Source organism: Manis pentadactyla, chromosome 5 (assembly GCF_030020395.1).
Source record: "Manis pentadactyla isolate mManPen7 chromosome 5, mManPen7.hap1, whole genome shotgun sequence".
Taxonomy (NCBI): Eukaryota; Metazoa; Chordata; class Mammalia; order Pholidota; family Manidae; genus Manis; species Manis pentadactyla.
The window spans coordinates 26,011,894-26,030,010 of NC_080023.1; positions in this window are offsets into that span (position 1 = coordinate 26,011,894).

The window sequence follows — 18,117 nt, forward strand, 5'->3', positions numbered from 1 at the left end:
ATTACTATGTGTCTTGCTGTTGTCTTCCTTGGGTCCCTTGTTTTGGGGGATCTGTGGATCTCCATGGCCTGAGAGACTATGTCCTTCCCCAGATTGGGGAAGTTTTCAGCAACTACCTCCTCCGAGACACTTTCTATCCCTTTTTCTCTGTCTTCTTCTTCTGGTATCCCTATAATGCGAATATTGTTCCGCTTGGATTGCTCCCACATTTCTCTCAATATTCTTTCATTCTTAGAGATCCTTTTTTCTCTCTGTGCCTCAGCTTCTTTGTATTCCTCTTCTCTGGTTTCTATTTCATTTATTGTCTCCTCCACCTTATCCAACCTGCTTTTAATACTCTCCATCGTGTTCTTTAACGATTGGATTACTGACCTGAATTCATTCCTGAGTTCTTGGATGTCTTTCTGTACCTCCATTAGGATGTTGATTATTTTTATTTTGAACTCCCTTTCAGGAAGAGTCATGAGGTCCATATCATTTAAATCTTTCTCGGTAGTTGTATTAACAATTTGACTCCGGACAAGGTTCCTTTGGTGTTTCATGTTTGTATATGGCGCCCTCTAGTGTACAGAAGCTCTATTCTGGAGCTGCTCAGCCCCTGAAGCAATGTCAGGGGTCGCAGGGGAGCGGTACTGGGGGTAGGAACGAGCTGTTCCCCACCTCCTGGCTCCTGTGCCTGTCTCCACTGCCTGAGCCTGTGGGCTGGGCACACAGCTATAAGTTTTTGTCCCATAGCAGCTGGATATGGATCCCTGCTTTCCACAAGCAGCAGGAATCCCAGTCTCCCCAGGAACTCTTCCTATATTAACTTTCCAACCCGGTAGTCATGCGAGTCTCATGAAAGCATCATGAAAGGTAGATTTGTGCTCCCAGCGCAGATCTCCGGAGCTAGGTATTCAGCAGTCCCAAACCTTCCACTCCCTCCGTGCTCAGTTTCTCCTCCTCCTGCCATTGAGCTGGGGTGGGGGAGGGGCTCGGGTCCTGTGGAGTCACAGCTCTGGTATGTTACCCTGTTCTGTTAGGTCTGCTCTTTTCTCCAGGTGTGGGCAGTCTGATGCCGTCCTCTTTCCTGATGCTCTCTCAGGATTAGTTGCACCAATTAAATTTTCTAATTGTATCCAGTTTTAGGAGGAAGCCTCTGTCTCTCCTCTCACGTCGCCATCTTTTCTCCTCTTGTATTTTGTGACTTTCTTTCATGTTATGGTTGGGTTCCCTCCTCTTTCTTTTTTTATGTATCTGTTACAAGTTTTTAGTTTGTGGTTATTATGGGGTTCTTATATGACATCCTATAAATATAACAATTTATTTTAAGCTGATGGTCACTTATGTTCAAATGCATTCTAACAGCTTTACTTTTGTTATTCTCCCTTCCCCACATTTTATGTATATAATACCTCTTTACACCTCTTTATTAAATGATTCCTGTAACTTAACTTTCAGATGTAATTGCTTTTGCTGCTTTTGTCTTTTTGACTTTCTACTGGCTTTTAAGTAACTTATCTACTACCTCTATTGTATGTTTATTTAGCAGTGAAAATTTTTCCCTTTCTTAAGTTTCTTGGTTCTAGTTAGAGTCTTTTATTTCCCTCTTTAAGAAGTCTCTTTAACATTTCTTGTAAGGCTTATCTAATAATGTTAAACTGTTTTAACATGTTTATCTGTGAAGCTCTTTATCTCTTTTTCAATTATGAATGAAAGCCTTGTTGGGTAGTTTATTCTTGGTTAGAGGGTTTTTTTTTCCATTTAGCATTTTGAATGTATCATGCTAGTCCCTTCTGGCCTGTAGAATTTCTGCAGAAAAATCAGCTGATAACCTCATGTGGTTTCTCTTATATGTAATTCCTTGCTTTTCTCTTGCTGCTTTTAAGATTTTCTCTTTGTCTTTGAACTTTGACATTTTATTTATTATGTGTCTGTGGGAACCTTCTTGGGTTCATCTTATTGGGAGGTTTCTGGAATTCTTTGAGTGGTAGACTGTTTCCTTCCCCAGGTTAGCTGTTATCTCTTCAAATTAGTTTTCTACTCCTTTATCTTTGTCTTCTTCTTCTTGGACTCATATAACATAGAAGTTAGGACAGTTGATGTTGTCCCAGAGCTCTTACCCTATCCTCATTTCTTTTAATTCTTATTCCTTCTCTTGTTCAGCTTTCTATTGCTCTATTTTCCAAGTCACTGACCTGTTATTCTGTATCCGCTGGTATGCTGTTCATTCTCTCTAGTATATTTTTTATTTCATCTCTGAATTCACCTTTGATAGGTTCTCTTTTAGATATTTTATCTCTTTGTTGAAGTCTGCATTGAGTTTCACTACTTTTTTCTCCAGTCCATTGAGCATCTTTATAACCATTGCTTTAAATGTTGGTTCCCCCTGTTTCATTAGCTTTTTTTTTCTGTTTTTTGTTTTCTTATTCGGTTGTTAGGAGCATATTCCTCTGTCTCCTCATTTTGTATGACTTTCTGTGTTTAATTCCATGAATTAGTTAAAAGGGCTCATTCTTCCATCTCAAACAGTTTCCCTTATATAAGAGAGTCCCATGTATAGATTGTGTGTGCCTCATGGTTTTGTAAAGCTAGAGGCTAAGTAAGTGTGAGAAGTGCTTTGTCCTTTTGCTGGGGATCCCAGGGTGCGGTCCCAGGGGCATGACCTTGGGGGTCTGTTAGAGGGCCTCCTGGATGGACATCTGTGGGTTTTGCACTTGTGGGAGGAGAGAGGTGAACCAGGAGTGGAATGGGGGTGCATTCCAAGTAACTTCCATATTGATGGCAGCTGAGTACCCTGTGCCTTTTTACCCCTATGCTCATGTGTGCTCTGGGCCACTCAGGCCCATTCCAGGGAATTATCACATTGGGTGCCCTGCCAGGTCCTACTGGAGGCTTGTAGTCAGGATCTGTGCACATTCCCCCTTGGCCCCTGCATGCTCTAGACTGTTCTTGGGAATTCCTGCATCAGTTCCTGCTGTCCTTCTGGTGGCTGGTATCTGGTACCAAGTGTGCACGTATTTCTCCCCAGCCCCTGTGGACTCTGGACTGCTTCTAGGAACCCATGTGTTAGCACCCACTGATCCTACTGGCAGCCAGAATTAGATACCATGTGTTTGCACATTCCCCTACAGGCCCTGAACACTCAGGCTGCTCTGGGGAATTTCTGCATCAGCACCTACCCAGTCTTGCTGATGGTTAGGGTTCAGATCCCCACACATGTCCCCATGTGGGGAATTACCTCAGTGACTAGCCAATTTGTGCACCCTCTCTTGAACTAGGGCTGGTGTTAACAGGAGGCAGCAAGGTGGGAATGCTGGATCTCCTGCAGATGTTCCTGAGTATGCTTGGAGGTCAGAGGGCTGCATAAAGCGTCACATTGGTGTGTGCACCCAGATCTTACTCTTGGCCGCACCAAGATTTGTGGAAGGATTGCAAAAAGTGGCATGGACCAGCTCCTCTTCTATGATTGCCTCCAATGATTTCTTTGCCAAGTGGTAGATGTTTACTTCTGAAACTTAGGTTCTTTCACTTATGGTCTAGTTGCTCTTTAAACTGCAAGGAATTTTTTCTGTGCCTCAGGTTGGGGAGTCTATGCCTGGCTCCCTCAGTTATATCCCTTCTCCTCCCCTCAGTCAGGTGCTGTGCTGGAGGTGGGGTTACCATGTCTCTGTCTCTCCTACCATTTTTGTTTCTGTTTCTTTATATGATCTTTTTGTCCCTCATTGTATAGAATATGTTCTCTTTGGTGTCCATTCTTTTTCAGGGTAAAATTCTCTATGCACAGGTGTAGATTCAGTTTGTAGGTGAGAGAAGGTGGATTCAGGATCTCTCTATTCTGTTATCTTTCCTGAACCACAAGTTGTAAGTTTATATAGGGGGACAGCTCAACCTGAATAAAAAATAACAGACTACATTAAAATTGAGAATTTGCATTTATCAGAAAAACACGATGAGTAACATATAAGGAAAAGTCAATGTTATGGAGAAGATATTTACAATACATATACTCAATAAAGGGCTCAGAATCAGAATCATTAAAAGGGTCTTGCAAATGGAAAAGAAAGAAAACTTAAATGAATGAAGCTTGTTCAATCACTACGCATCCATGAACAGATGAAAGTTATTACATGTGTACTTCATTATGTAGAGAAATGAATGCTAGAAACACAACACAGTATCATGTCTACCAACAGATGATGAGACTGGGAAAAACAGACCTAAAATGCATGAACCAACATATGGATCAACTTGAACTTTGATCTCACTCCTAGTAGTGAAAGAATTTGTAAAACCACCTTGGAAAACTGTTTGGAAGTACTAGAGCTAAATAAATGCTTACCTTATGAACTACCCAGTGTTCCACAATCAAATAGACTAAAGACCAGTATAATCATACAGCACAAAGTCTACATAGCAATGCAAATGAGTACATTTAAGTACAAGCAATTTCTTGAATAAATCTCACAAAAACAATATTAAGCAAATAACTGCAGGCAAAAAAAAAGTTTTTACTGCATGCTTTCATTACTATAAACTGAGAAATAGGTAATATGAGTCTGTGGTTACAGGAAAGGGATTACATTTGATAGAAGATAAAGACCAGGAAGGACAAGCGTAGTGCTTCTATGGTGGCAGTAAGGTTCTGTACCTTGATCTGCGTGCTGGTTACAGATGTTTTCATTTCTGATAGTTCATCAAACTGTACTTTAAGAAGTGTGTGTTTAACTGTCCTCATACTGTACTTCAATAAAAAGCTTCCTAGTAAAAAATAGCTCCTCCCAACACCTGCCAAATTTGTTGGTCCACTTGTTTACCAATGTGTTACACCAAACATTTGATGATATAAAAAAAATATGAAGAATTCTGCCATATATGCCTCCAAGAAAATGAAACAAATTCAATGTTTAATAAGCATTTTGTTGTATGTGTGATTATGTACTGTAATGTTAAGTAGATGCTAAACAGGGAATGCTAAATAGAACCTAAGTAGTTAGCATGTCTTACCCCCTTCCCTATTGCCACCTATCTCATCATTAAAAGATGGGTAAGGAAATCACCTCTGGAGATAAGAAAAGAAATCTATGAAAATATTTCTACAACTTGAAAACAAATACCTCCAGATAAATAAGTATAAATTTGTGAATATGGTACTGTTAACATAAAGAGCTAAAATAAAAATATGGACATGGAACATAGTTCCTTCATGATTTATTTAAAAAATATGATCAATATGTCATTTAATTTACTGTCAGTTATATATTATAAAATAAATTGCTATTAAATCATTTCTCCAATATAAATCTGGGACATCAAACTTCTGATAGAGCAACATTAAAATGATGTCACCATTTTTCATCATTATCATCTTGCTAGGAACTTTTCACATCAACATAAATGTAAAAAATCCCACTCTTCCATGAGGCTTAAGATTTTCTAGTTGTATTACTCCAAAGAAGTAAAAAATTTGAGACTATACAATAGAGTAATGGCTGCTATATTAGTTTTCTACTTCTCTTGTACCAAATTACCAAAAATTGAGTGAATTAAAACAATAGGAATGCATTATTTTCCAGTTTCTGGAGGCCAGATGTCTGAATTGGGCATCATTGGGCTAAAATTTCATTTTTGGCATTCCTTTCTGGTGGCTCTTAGACAGATTCCATTTTCTTGCCTTCTTCAGCTTCTAGAGGAGGTCTTGTTGACCTCCTCCTCCTTCCTTCACTTATAAGGACACTCATGATTACACTGAGTCCACCTTGATATTCCATGAAATTCTCGCCATCTGAAGGTCAAGTGATGAGCCACCATAATTCCATCTGCTACATCATTTCTTTGCTGTATAGTAAATGTTTTCAGGGATTAGGATGCAGGCACTGTAGCAGAGACATTGTTCTACCTACCACACCTGTCAGACAATTCCCTTGCTGATGCTTTATCCATTGTTATATAATACTCAGGAAAATACACAAAAACAGTGTATGTGAATACTTTCTAAATTCAGACATAGTCATGATAAAAGGCATAGCTGTTAAATAATTTGAGGATCTATTTCCTTTTTAATTAAGATATAATTGGCATATAATAAAGTAGTTTGAAATATACAACTAATGACTCAATGTTTGTTATATTCTATTTCCAATATAGTATATTCCAAGACACTGGAGACCTGAAGGAAAGACCGCTATAAGGAAAACTAAAATTGAGGACAAGTTCAAATTTTAAAGGAAATGAAAAAATATGATCCTCATTCATGTGTTATAATCATTTAAGCTATTCCTATTTTAATTACATCTCTTCAGATAAGTAGAAAACACAATGTAGTATATATTTTTTTCTGAGTAGATCATTTTGGCTTTCAGATCAAGTGGACGTTTAACAGTTACCCCAATATGAAAACACAAAATCTCTGATTTATTTCATTATCAATTTGATGTAAAATTAACAGGAAGAGATATTTAGAAACAGAGCTAAATGTACAATACATATATAACTATAATATAATACGTGTGAGTATATACTACATTGTAACTCCAGGGGGGAACTCCCAGGGCAAAATACCTTTGAAACCAAAATCATTCAAAGGGAGAAATAAAGTTTATGAATCCCGTTTATTGCTTAGAAGCAGCCGTCCACTTATGCTCCCTCTTGTCTCTCGTGACCTGGCTGCAGAAGAAGAAGCCCTCACCCAACCTCTCAGGTCCAGATAAGCCCTGCTCACCCTTATAATTACCTGTTGATATGGAGATGAAATACTCCACGCCACCCCCTGGAAACACCCATTGCTGACTAAATACACTAGATACACTAAAGCCAGGTGATAGATTATGGAAATACTGACATTTTATCCACATAGATATACTATGTTTTATGTATGTAGAATATACATATTGTATGTTCATATGTATATAAACCACATATATAAAATATTATATATTTTACTACTTCTAATTTATCTTTGTTTTGCTAGTGTCTATATTACATTTCAGCTTAACTATATGTAGTACATAATTGTCTGTTATACAGTGCATTCAACTCTCTTTCCAATGCATCTTTTCTACTTGTATTTGTGCATGATTATTAATCCTAGCAAATATTCAAAATACTTGGAATGAAATAGAAAACAAGTGATTTGTTTCAAGTTATTAAAACCCCAAAATGAATATGCAAAATCTACCAAGGCATTCAAGGAATGCTTTAAAATCCAGAGAAAATGAAATAAGGATTAAACTTGAACCCTTCTGTGGAGGCTAAGGATTTACTATGTGAATGGTTAGGAGTGCTTTTATTCAAGCAAAACATTAAATGATCGTGTCAAATTCTTAGCCTGGAGCTTATTTATCATCAAATTTCTTTCTTCATAGTAACATTAAGGATACATCAAGGAAAGGATAAAGTACATTTAATACTCTGAAAGAAAAAGTTAATGATCCTAAAAGATGATCATAGCTGCTTGTCTTTGAATATTTAAAATAATTTTTTTCACCTGGAAAGTTACAAAAACACTTCTAAAATTATTATCTGATTTCATATGAGATGTAAATCCTCTAATTTCCCAAAAGCATTAAAGGGGCAAACTCATAAACCAAATTTGACTTTCATTGTCCTTTTTGATGACTGACGTCACTTTCATTTTTAGAGTTTTTAACGTCAACACTGAGAAAGGCACTTATTTCCTCTGAAGATTTTTGCCTTCACTTACAGTAACCTGTAGGAAGCTTACGTTATGGCATTATGGTCCAAACTACTTTATTTTCCCTTTGAGCAGTTTAAATTGAGAAGACTCGTTCACATGCTTTCCCACTCGGAGGTTTCTTTTAAACAAAACGTATGGTAAGTAACTAAGTTTAATTTTTTATACTGCTTTATTGAGGCATAATTGATATATGAAAAATGTGCATATGTAAAATTAGCAATTTGATGAATTGGACATATGCATGCAACAAATAAGCTTAATTAATGACTATATGACTTTATACATTTAAGAAATGATACATAATTAAGAACAAATTTAATAGGTATAAACACAACACAAAGGTATCTTTCTTTTTACTCCTTTCAACTGGCATCAATATTATTCCTAACAATGTCATCCTAATGTTAAAGAAAGAAACAGGCTTTTTTGCTTACACTGTCATTTCATGTTTCAGAGCTTATACAGGGCTATCCTTTTATTAGCAAAACTAATTCTTAAGTTAAAACAGGAACAGTGAAATTGGTGTTTTATATTATTCCTTGGACTAGTCTTAGCCCTATTGGACCTGGAACATATCAAATACCATTGATCCTAGACTATCTACATTTCTAAAAGCCTTGCATTCCAAAGGATAAAAAGGCATTTCTGAAAGCTTAATCCTCAGATAAGCTATTCTTCCATTTATTTTATTTTATTTTTTGCTGATTTGTTTAATTGTGTTTGCTCTGTTGCCATTTGTCTCCTTTTTTCTCACTTCCTTTCTCCCTACCTCCATCTATTTCTTCCTCCTTCCTTTTTTCTTCCTTCCTCTCTCTCTCCCTCTTTTTCATTGTCTATCTTCCAGTTATCAAAGACTGTGAACTTTTAATTCTATTTTCATAAAATTGACCCCAAAGTTATCCAATCTGAATTTTGACTATTGTATATTATATATGTACACATTTTCTCTTTAATGGTTCTGTTGTCATTTAGTGCAAGATTCTTTTGCATTAGGTTTCATAATTGCGTGTAAAATGTCTCTAATCAAAAATTGTCTATGAGCTTCTCTAAGACAGCATGCTGAAGAATCCATCACAGTGCTTACTGGAGAAGACTAAACTTGGTTGCCCAAGAAGTACACCTCATAAATATCTAATTTCATAAATTTTAGAAATATTATATAAGTCTCATACTGAGCTTGAAACTTCTTTTTTTGGAAAACCTTATTATGCTTTTATTTAATAAATTAATTCATTTAGTAATTAATTATTAGATTACCATTGTTTTAGGAAACTGCAGTTCTAAGAATGTAAATTCATGTTCATTTAAACTGAATTATTTTTACCATATATCTTTTAAACTGACTGATTCTTTTCGATTTCCGAGTGCTATAGATCAGCTGGACACAATTTACTCCACAAAGTTAAAAGTATATGCATATTGTTCTCTTTCTCCTCTCACTTTCCTACTGTGCTCTTCTTTCTCTCCATGCTCCCCACTCCTGGCTTCAAGGGGCCTGCTGCTCTGAAATTTGGATTCTTTTTCAGTATTATATGTTTTGTAAATCCAAATAAATAAAACTCTAGCCAAAATTTATATTTTCTTTGACAAGCCTCTTTCTTCATGTGTCATTGAGACTGCTTCCCCCAGGAACTGTTCTGTCTGAAACAGTGGACCATCGAAAATATTTTCTGAATAGTTACATGAATAGACAATAAGTGCTGGTAAGTATTTAGGGTAATCACCATCCCTTCCACATTAAGGGGAGGCTCCTCTTGATGATTAGGAGGGGCTGGTGCAGATGAGCAAGATTTGTACAATAGATCAATGTATTTTCATTTGTGTAATACGATGAGTATAATTATCTGATATGTACTTCATAGTTGCAACCCTTTGGAATCAGCTGCTTTTTGGAGTTTCCTGTCCTGACTCCATATAACTCATACTTACATTCAAACACTCATGGGCATAATCAATTGGTTACCTGGTATACCTGGTAGAAAACTGCCCACCAGGGTTCTGCTGCCCTCATGTGTCCTTAGGAAGTAACTATCACTACCTATCCAGCACCCCTTTAGAAACTTTCCACTTGGCCAATCTTTCTGAATTAAGTAAGATGATTCCGATCCTTCTTTTCACACTTTTTGAATAGTTTGAGTGAAGGGAGGAAAACTCTTGGGGCAATGTAATCATGTTGAATTACATGGTTTTACTAAACAGAACTAATTACAGTTCAATTAAATTTAATGTGGAAATAGAATTATCATTTAATTAGTTCAATAACAACAAATACCAGTTGAAATGTAAGTGGGTGATTATTTTATATTGAAGAAAATAGACTAGGTGTTACTTTTCAAAAATCAAATGTGACTTAAATATATGAGGATTACCGTATGGCTCAGCCTTCTGAGAGTTACTAATTGGCATATTTAAATTTCAGAAAAATTGATGAGTCATGTAAATTGGCCTTGAAGTAAGAGACTGACTGGAATTGTGAGGTATGCCAAATTTATCTACATATGTTAAAATGAAGCTGAGTTACACACACTTTGGCTTTATAAATTTACTCAGTTTAGAAAACAGTCTTAAAAAATGGTACTAAAAATTACCTACAGTAAAGTGTGACTAGTCCCCCTTGCCATTAAAAACTTACATGAATAAAATGTATGAGGCAATTGTTTTCAGTCATTGAAGAAAAGGGAAACTTACCTTATTAGTTCTCTATTTACCCCAGACCATTGTCTGTGGATAATTTCCTGGTTATGACACAGGGAAGTATCACACAGAGGTCCTAAGAAACAGAAGAAACAGAGCTCAAGAATTGGGACAGCTGTGGCACCTCTGGAGCATGGCACTGTCAGGAGAGACAGGGCAGTGTCGGACTCTGATTGGGGATTCTCTGCAAAAACTTGGATATGTACTGGGTTGCACTGATTCAGTGTTAGATAATATGAGACTTATCAGAAAGCAATTCTTAGCGAGTTAAGAGTAATACTAATGTACCAAGGATCAAGCAGTTCCTGGATATAGTGGAATTCTGGCCCAGTCAGTAACAGTGGGATCTCATTATTACACTGGCATCCAGCTGGCACAGCTAGAAAGACCAAACTTTGGAGCGATGTCCATGCTCTAGAAAAAGGCCTACTCTAGATGTGCTCTAAGAAAGTCTGAAAGCAAACTAGAACATATTTACATGGAAAATAATTTGCATTCTGATTCTGCCAAATAAGAGGATTGGTAAATACTTTTCACAAATCGGCCTTAACAAAATATAAAGCAAGTCTACACAAGTTCAAGATGACTAGTCAGTAACTGAAGTGCCTCCCCAAACAAACTTCAGTGATTTTTTTGGAAAAATAGAGGAACTAAGCCAATGAAATGGATTAGCCACTACAAAATAATAAAAACAATTAAAACGTTATTTAAACCTGAATTGAATAAAAAACAAACAGCAAAGCCAAACCTTCTAAAATGTCTGTTTCTATCCCAACGATACTCAACTTTATGTAACTGCACATTAATGATATGCTGTATTTTGCGTAGCATACCAATAAAGTTATGTTTTGTTAGATCACATCATAAAGACTGTTTACAATTATCTGGAGACTTTCATGGTAAAATAAATCTACTAGACTTAAAAATTTTAGGAGATATTTATTTTTCTAAGTTCCTTGTGACTACAGTTTTTCTAGTTGACTCCATTTCTGGTAATGCTTGAGGTAACAGGTCATTAAATGAATTTTTCATATCACCTTAGCCTGGAGTCGTAAGTGCAATAATACAAGTTCTTAAAAACAATAATAAGAACTCACTTTTCATATTTACGAAATGAAAAGTTTAAAAATTCACGAATTAATACAAATAGCCAAGTACCATTCTTTCTAGATAATTATAATTATCTATAATTAATCACTAATAATTAATGAAGGGTTTATAGTATTCTGATGTCTTTTCACTGGGCGGCGCACCACTAGAAAATGCTTTAAAATTTCTTTGCTCTTTCAGTCTCTGGAATCTGCTGCTTTTTCTATTGTCTTTAATTAACACAAGTAAATAGTCAAAGACAGCCATCAAGATTTATTTTACTACTTTATTCTATATTTGGAAGTTTCCTGAGAAAGAAGATCTCTGCTCACTTAGGAATGAAAAGACTTTGTCTTAAAAACATTGTTAACTGAAAGGAACCTAATGCTTGAATTCTTGCAAAAATACTCTTGTAAAATATATGCTCAACCTATGTGAATACCTTTACTGATGGAAAGCTCATTTCCTCATGAGAAAGCTCACGTCATCTTTGAACAACACTGATTGTTGCATGTTAACTAGAATCTATTTTTTTGTTACTTCAACTGCCACTCATCATTGGAACCCTTGCCAGTTGTCTGCATGGTGGTGTGTCTGAGCTGCCACCTATATTGTCGACTCTGCTCATAATCAGCCCATTGTCCACCTGCTCCTGTCTGCAACTCTTACACTATTAAGAATGACTTTCTGGCTGAACAGTTGGTTCTTTATTTTTTCTTCTCTCTACTTCATCCTTTCAACATTTACAAATAATTTATTCGACTCTTCTTACTGCTATAGAGATTTTTATCCTTTTCTTCCTCCTAATAGTAAGTCCTTGGTCTGAATATAAGATTAGACAGAATTCTGCATTTTATGGTGAGAAATATGATGACAAATGAAATATTTCTGTAAAGACTTTATGATATGCTAAATATTTTAATTAATAAGTATTTCAAGTTTTATTTCCTCTTTTTTTTCTCATTCTCAAAACATGTTTTGATCAACTATGTCTCTGGAATTCTGAGAGATACAAAGGGATCTCTAATGAACAAGATAGATGTGATCCCTACCCTTATGCAACTTACAGTTTGGTGGAAAAAGTAGATATTAAACACATAATCACCCATTGATTAATTACAATTGTGATAACTAATGAGGAAGGCAAAGCAGAGGGAGATTGTATTCCAGTCTGAATGATCACCCATGAGCATATCAGTCACGTATATGTTTGTAAAACTCAGAAGGTCTCAAAACTTATATAAATTACTTGTAAAAGTCTTCATAGAAAATAATTTTGGTATTAAATTGCATTAAATGAAGTTAATGATAAACATAGTTGTATTTAATTTTTATCTTTGCCTTTCTGAAATGTAAATAAAAGCAAATATAAGAGATACACTTAATTAGGTAGTCATAATTAATATATCAATTTCAGCTGTTTTTCATTGAAGTAGTAGTGAGTAGTAAATGAATAGTAAGTCATATAAGTTGTCTTTTTAGAGAAATAACAGTAGGAGAAAGAAATACAGTTAGCATATGTGCCTGAGTTGTTAAGCTTGTCCTTGTTCTCTTTCCTCCCTTCCCCTTTCTCTCCTATCTCTTTATCTCTGTATAACCTCATTTAATTCAAACAATAGCACTATATATAAATGGTATAATTTCCCCCATTATTCAAATTAAAACTGAAACTTTAATTAATTTTCTCAAGACAATAAGTTCAGTAAGTGACATAGGCTTAAATTCAAATAATTCTCTGTGACCAAAAACATTTGGTGGGTTGTGCTTCTGTAAACATTTATTAAGTTCTTACCTTGGACTAGAGACTATATTTGGCAAGAGATAAATAAGGATGAATTTGATCTGCTTCTGGACTCTAGTGGGGTACAGGAAATAAATACAGAAATAAAGGATCACAAACAATTTAGAAGAAAAACAGTACTGCCAAATCACTAAGGGTTGGGGAGTTCAAAAAGTCGTCACAGAAGAGATACTCTTAAACTCAATGTTGAAGAGAAGTCAGTTTGCCCTTTAGAAATTAGCTGCATTTGAAAGGACATTGCAGGCACGAGGAGCAACAATAGTAAAAAGTGAAAGACTCATAAAATGTCTTACACAATTAGATAGAGAATGCATTGTTAGAACATTTTCTGAAAAAAAATCTATATGGGAGCTATAGAGTCAATCTTTTTGCAAGCAATAACAGTTTTGATTCATTTAACCTAATTTCATGTAATTGATGATTCTTGATATGAGGAATAATTTGATGTATTAATTTTTATTTTATACATTAAATAATTTTAATATTATAATTAAATAATTAATTTTTTATCCAAACCTAAATTTTGAAAATTTCCTCAACTAGGTAGAAATGAACATCTATTTTTGAGGGAAGAATAATAGATGGCTCAAAGTAATCGATTACACAAATTGAGGTTTCAGGTTTGCTTTTGCTGCCTGTTGGTTTATTAAATGGCTTTGAGAACATTTGACATGAAATCAAAAGAGGTTTGTGGAAATCGTATTATCTGTTTCATGGCAATGCATAATGAGTTACTGATTGAAGGATTAGTTATTTTAAAGGAATGTTAAAAGAAATGTGAGTTTATTTTATTGTCAGCAGAACACACCTACTTAGATGTGCTTTGCATAGTTTTGCCATTCCGAAAAGCATTTTACTTCTTTCAGAGATAACCTCTAAGTACTATGGCAAAAGCCAAGATAACTCTTCAACTTTATAGTGTATTTCCATTTAAGAATATTTTAATGTATACCAAAAACCAATTTGAGCAATTGCAATCATCGTTTGTACCACCCTATGCCTCCATCCATACTTAAATCATCAACTCTTATTTATGAGCCACTTACATCCAGTGGGAGTGTTATCCTGCTATGAAACACTGAAACAACAGGAATGAAAAAATGCTAATTGGTAAATGGAAGAAAACAATTCAGTGCTGCCCTGGACTGAACTGTGGGCCTCACTTCCCTAAATTCACATGTTGCTGCTTTAATCCTCTACATGACTGGATTTATAGATAGGGACTTTAAAGAGATAATTAAGGTCAATGAGTCATCAAGATGGGCTCCTAATCTTATAGGACTTCTGTCCTTATAAGCGGAAGAAGAGACTGGAGAGTTTTCTCTCTTTCTTTTTGTGTATCCTGGAAAGACCATGTGAGGACACATGAGCAGGCAGTCTTCTGTAAGCCAGGAAGAGAGGTCTCACCAGAAACAAACCCCATTAGCACCTTGAGATTGGACTTCCAACTTCCAGAAATGTGATAAAATTAATTTCTGCTCTTTAAGCCATCCAGTCTGTGGCATTTTGTTATTGCAGCCCTGCAAGAATAATATAAATGGTTCCTAGGCATTTTCTAGGATGTGGGGATGAGAAAAAAAAAATGTAATACCACACACTTGAAGGGTTCCACCAGAAATACCTCTGCCAGCCCTTTGTAAGTGGTTTATAACCCAAAGAATCTATAAAATGGGTTTATCTCCATAGAACTCATCTTTGTGTTGCTTCAGCAAAATCTGGAATTGTGCTACTCTGGACTGACCAGTGGTATTTACTCTTTGAATCTACCTTACCTTAGGTTCTCGTCAGTGAATTTCCAACAAATAAGTACTAGGAGCAACTTACACAACTGTTCCCCTATATAAGTTGTCAAATATTTGGAAAAATTAACTGATATACTTGTATGACATTAAAAAATTCTCGTATGTAAGGCATCAAATAATATCTATATTTATTAGCTTGACAGATTATTTAGTATAATTAATTTAGAAAAAGGTAGAGTCAAATCCTTGGTTCCCACTTCTAGTGTTTATCTTTGAGAAAGTGATTTCCTAAAAGCCTGTTTATTTATTAACAGCAAAAGGAAAATAATAATTACTGCCTGAATTTTGTTGTACTTAAATAAAAAACCTTCATAGAATACCTGATATAATATCTGATACATAATAATAGCTCCATCAAGGCTTGATAAGAATCATTAAGAGAAAGGTTTAGCAATGTACATTTTGAGGTGTGTAGGGACACATTATTATGTTTTTCCCATTGTAGTTATACTGCCTGTAGTTCTATATGCTATCCATTTCTAAGAAGAATTTTATTAAATTCAAATTTGCTAATGTAACATTATGCAAAGCACTTCTTTAGAAAAGAAATGACTGGGACATTTTTAGGAAAAAAAACCTCACAAGTTGCAAGGAGTGTTTACATGTTTTATATGTGCTATTCAAAAAAGCACAGCATTAAATCTTATCCTGCCAAATTCTATAACCAATGATTACTAGTTCCCAAGGTAACATTATTAAATATAATTATCTTTATATTTTATTAAAATCTCAGGCCCAATTGAAGATTGTGGACAATTAAAATTATAAACAGATCATTCTATCAATACGTCATTGATGAATTTTTCTCCCCAGAGGTCGTGTTAATAAGAGACTTAAATATTTAATTATTTATCTCATTTTGTTCTTATATCAACTTTGTAATGGAAACTGTTATCTCCATTTGGGACCCAAACCCAAGAGAATTTTGCCCATGGTTACTCCAAGTGTCAATGTTGAAAGGAGAACTCGAGACTATCTCATTTCTTTTTACTGCTATTTTCACTGCTGCTGAAAATTTAGACTTGATGAGTTGTTTATCACACACAATTTTTTCTTTTAAATATGAGCTTTTATAAACTGTTTTGATTCCATTTATTCTAATTTACATAGGATTGCCTGTAAACAGTTTCAATTGGTGTTATATCTGGAATAGAAGCAAAATATAATGATGTTAGCTCTTAGGATAGTGACTGCAAAATTCTGCTGTTACTAATATTAATGTTATTTATAATATATGAGTCTAAAAGTACAATAGTTTTTAGTGAGAAATCTATTTTTTTTTTTGTAGATAATTATTTTTTATTGAAGGGTAGTTGACACACAGTATTACATTAGTTTCAGGTGTACAACACAGTGATTCAACATTTATATACATGATAATTCTAGGTACCAACTATCACCATACCAAGTTGTTACAATATTTTGACTATATTCCTTATGCTATATATTACATCCCGGTTACTTATTTATTTTACAATTGGAAGTGTGTACTTTTTTTTTTTTTTTTGTGAGGGCATCTCTCATATTTATTGATCAAATGGTTGTTAACAACAATAAAATTCTGTATAGGGGAGTCAATGCTCAATGCACAGTCATTAATTCACCCCAAGCCTAATTTTCGTCAGTCTCCAATGTTCTGAAGCATAACGAACAAGTTCTTACATGGAGAACAAATTCTTACATAGTGAATAAGTTACATGGTTAACAGTACAAGGGCAGTCATCACAGAAACTTTCAGTTTTGCTCATGCATTATGAACTATAAACAATCAGTTCAAATATGAATATTCATTTGATTTTTATACTTGATTTATATGTGGATACCACAGAGAAATATATTTTTAAGAAAATAGGTCTGGGTAAAAAAGTAGTCTTGGTGTCTGCAGCTCAGATCAAGCTAATATTTCTTATGTCTGGAATAACGTGTTATACCTAAGGATCATTGAGCTGTAGCTGAGATTACGGAGGCAAACCAGAATGGTGAAGAAAACTCAGTGCCATTAACTTACTACAGATTGAAAAAGTATTTTTGGCAGATATTTTGTTCTGTACAGATTTTCATTTAAATATAATGTCAAAGATTACAGATTTTACAAACTCAGGTTGTTAAAGTAGTTGATGCTAACACCATTAGACTGGATTCTTTGGTGATTAGATATTAAAGTATTCCAAGAGATTCTTTTGTTTTAATCAATGGAAGAACTGCAAATGGTGAATTAAGTGTGATATTTTTTCACCTAGTTTACATGTTATTAACCTTTAAAGGAATAGATACTAGCTCAAGTATTTGCTTTCAAATTAACAGGCATTCATATTTAAATCAAAAGAGTTTCTTTGTTAGTAATATGCATGGAATATGTATTTCAAATAAAATGATTTCTTCTATGGCTTTTCAAACCACCTGCTAAAAGAAATCCTAATAATATTCAAATATAAATGAAAATATACGAGACCATGAGTTAGATGAACAATTTCAGAATTCCATTAGGGTTGCTTGAAACATAAGATACCCAGCTAAATTTGAATTTCAGATAGACAATGGAAAATTGTTTAGTATATGTTATAGGGTGGAATGGTGTTCCCCCCAAATTCATATGTTGAAGCCCTAACACTCAGTACCATATCATGTGATTGTATTTGGAGATAGGACCTTTAAAAATAGAATTAAATTAAATAATGTCCCTAGGGTGGGACAATATGACAGGCATTCTTATAACAGGTACAGAAGGAAGATCATACGGAAACACAGGGAGAAGATGGCCACCTGTAAGCCAAGGAGAAGAGGCCTCAGAAGTCAGACCCTACTGACCCTTGTCACAGACATCTACCTCCAGAGCTTTGAGAAGATAACTTTCTGTTATGAAAGCCCCCAGTCTGCAGCATTTTATTTTGGCAACTCTAACAAACAAATATGCTGTATTTTAATATATTTTATTTGCTAAATTTGGCAATATTAATTAAGAAAAGTTGTAATTGAATATAACGAAGACAAATACTTGCAAAGGACCAGGTCTGCACATTAGCTTTCACTTTATTATCATGCATGTTAATGCTTGC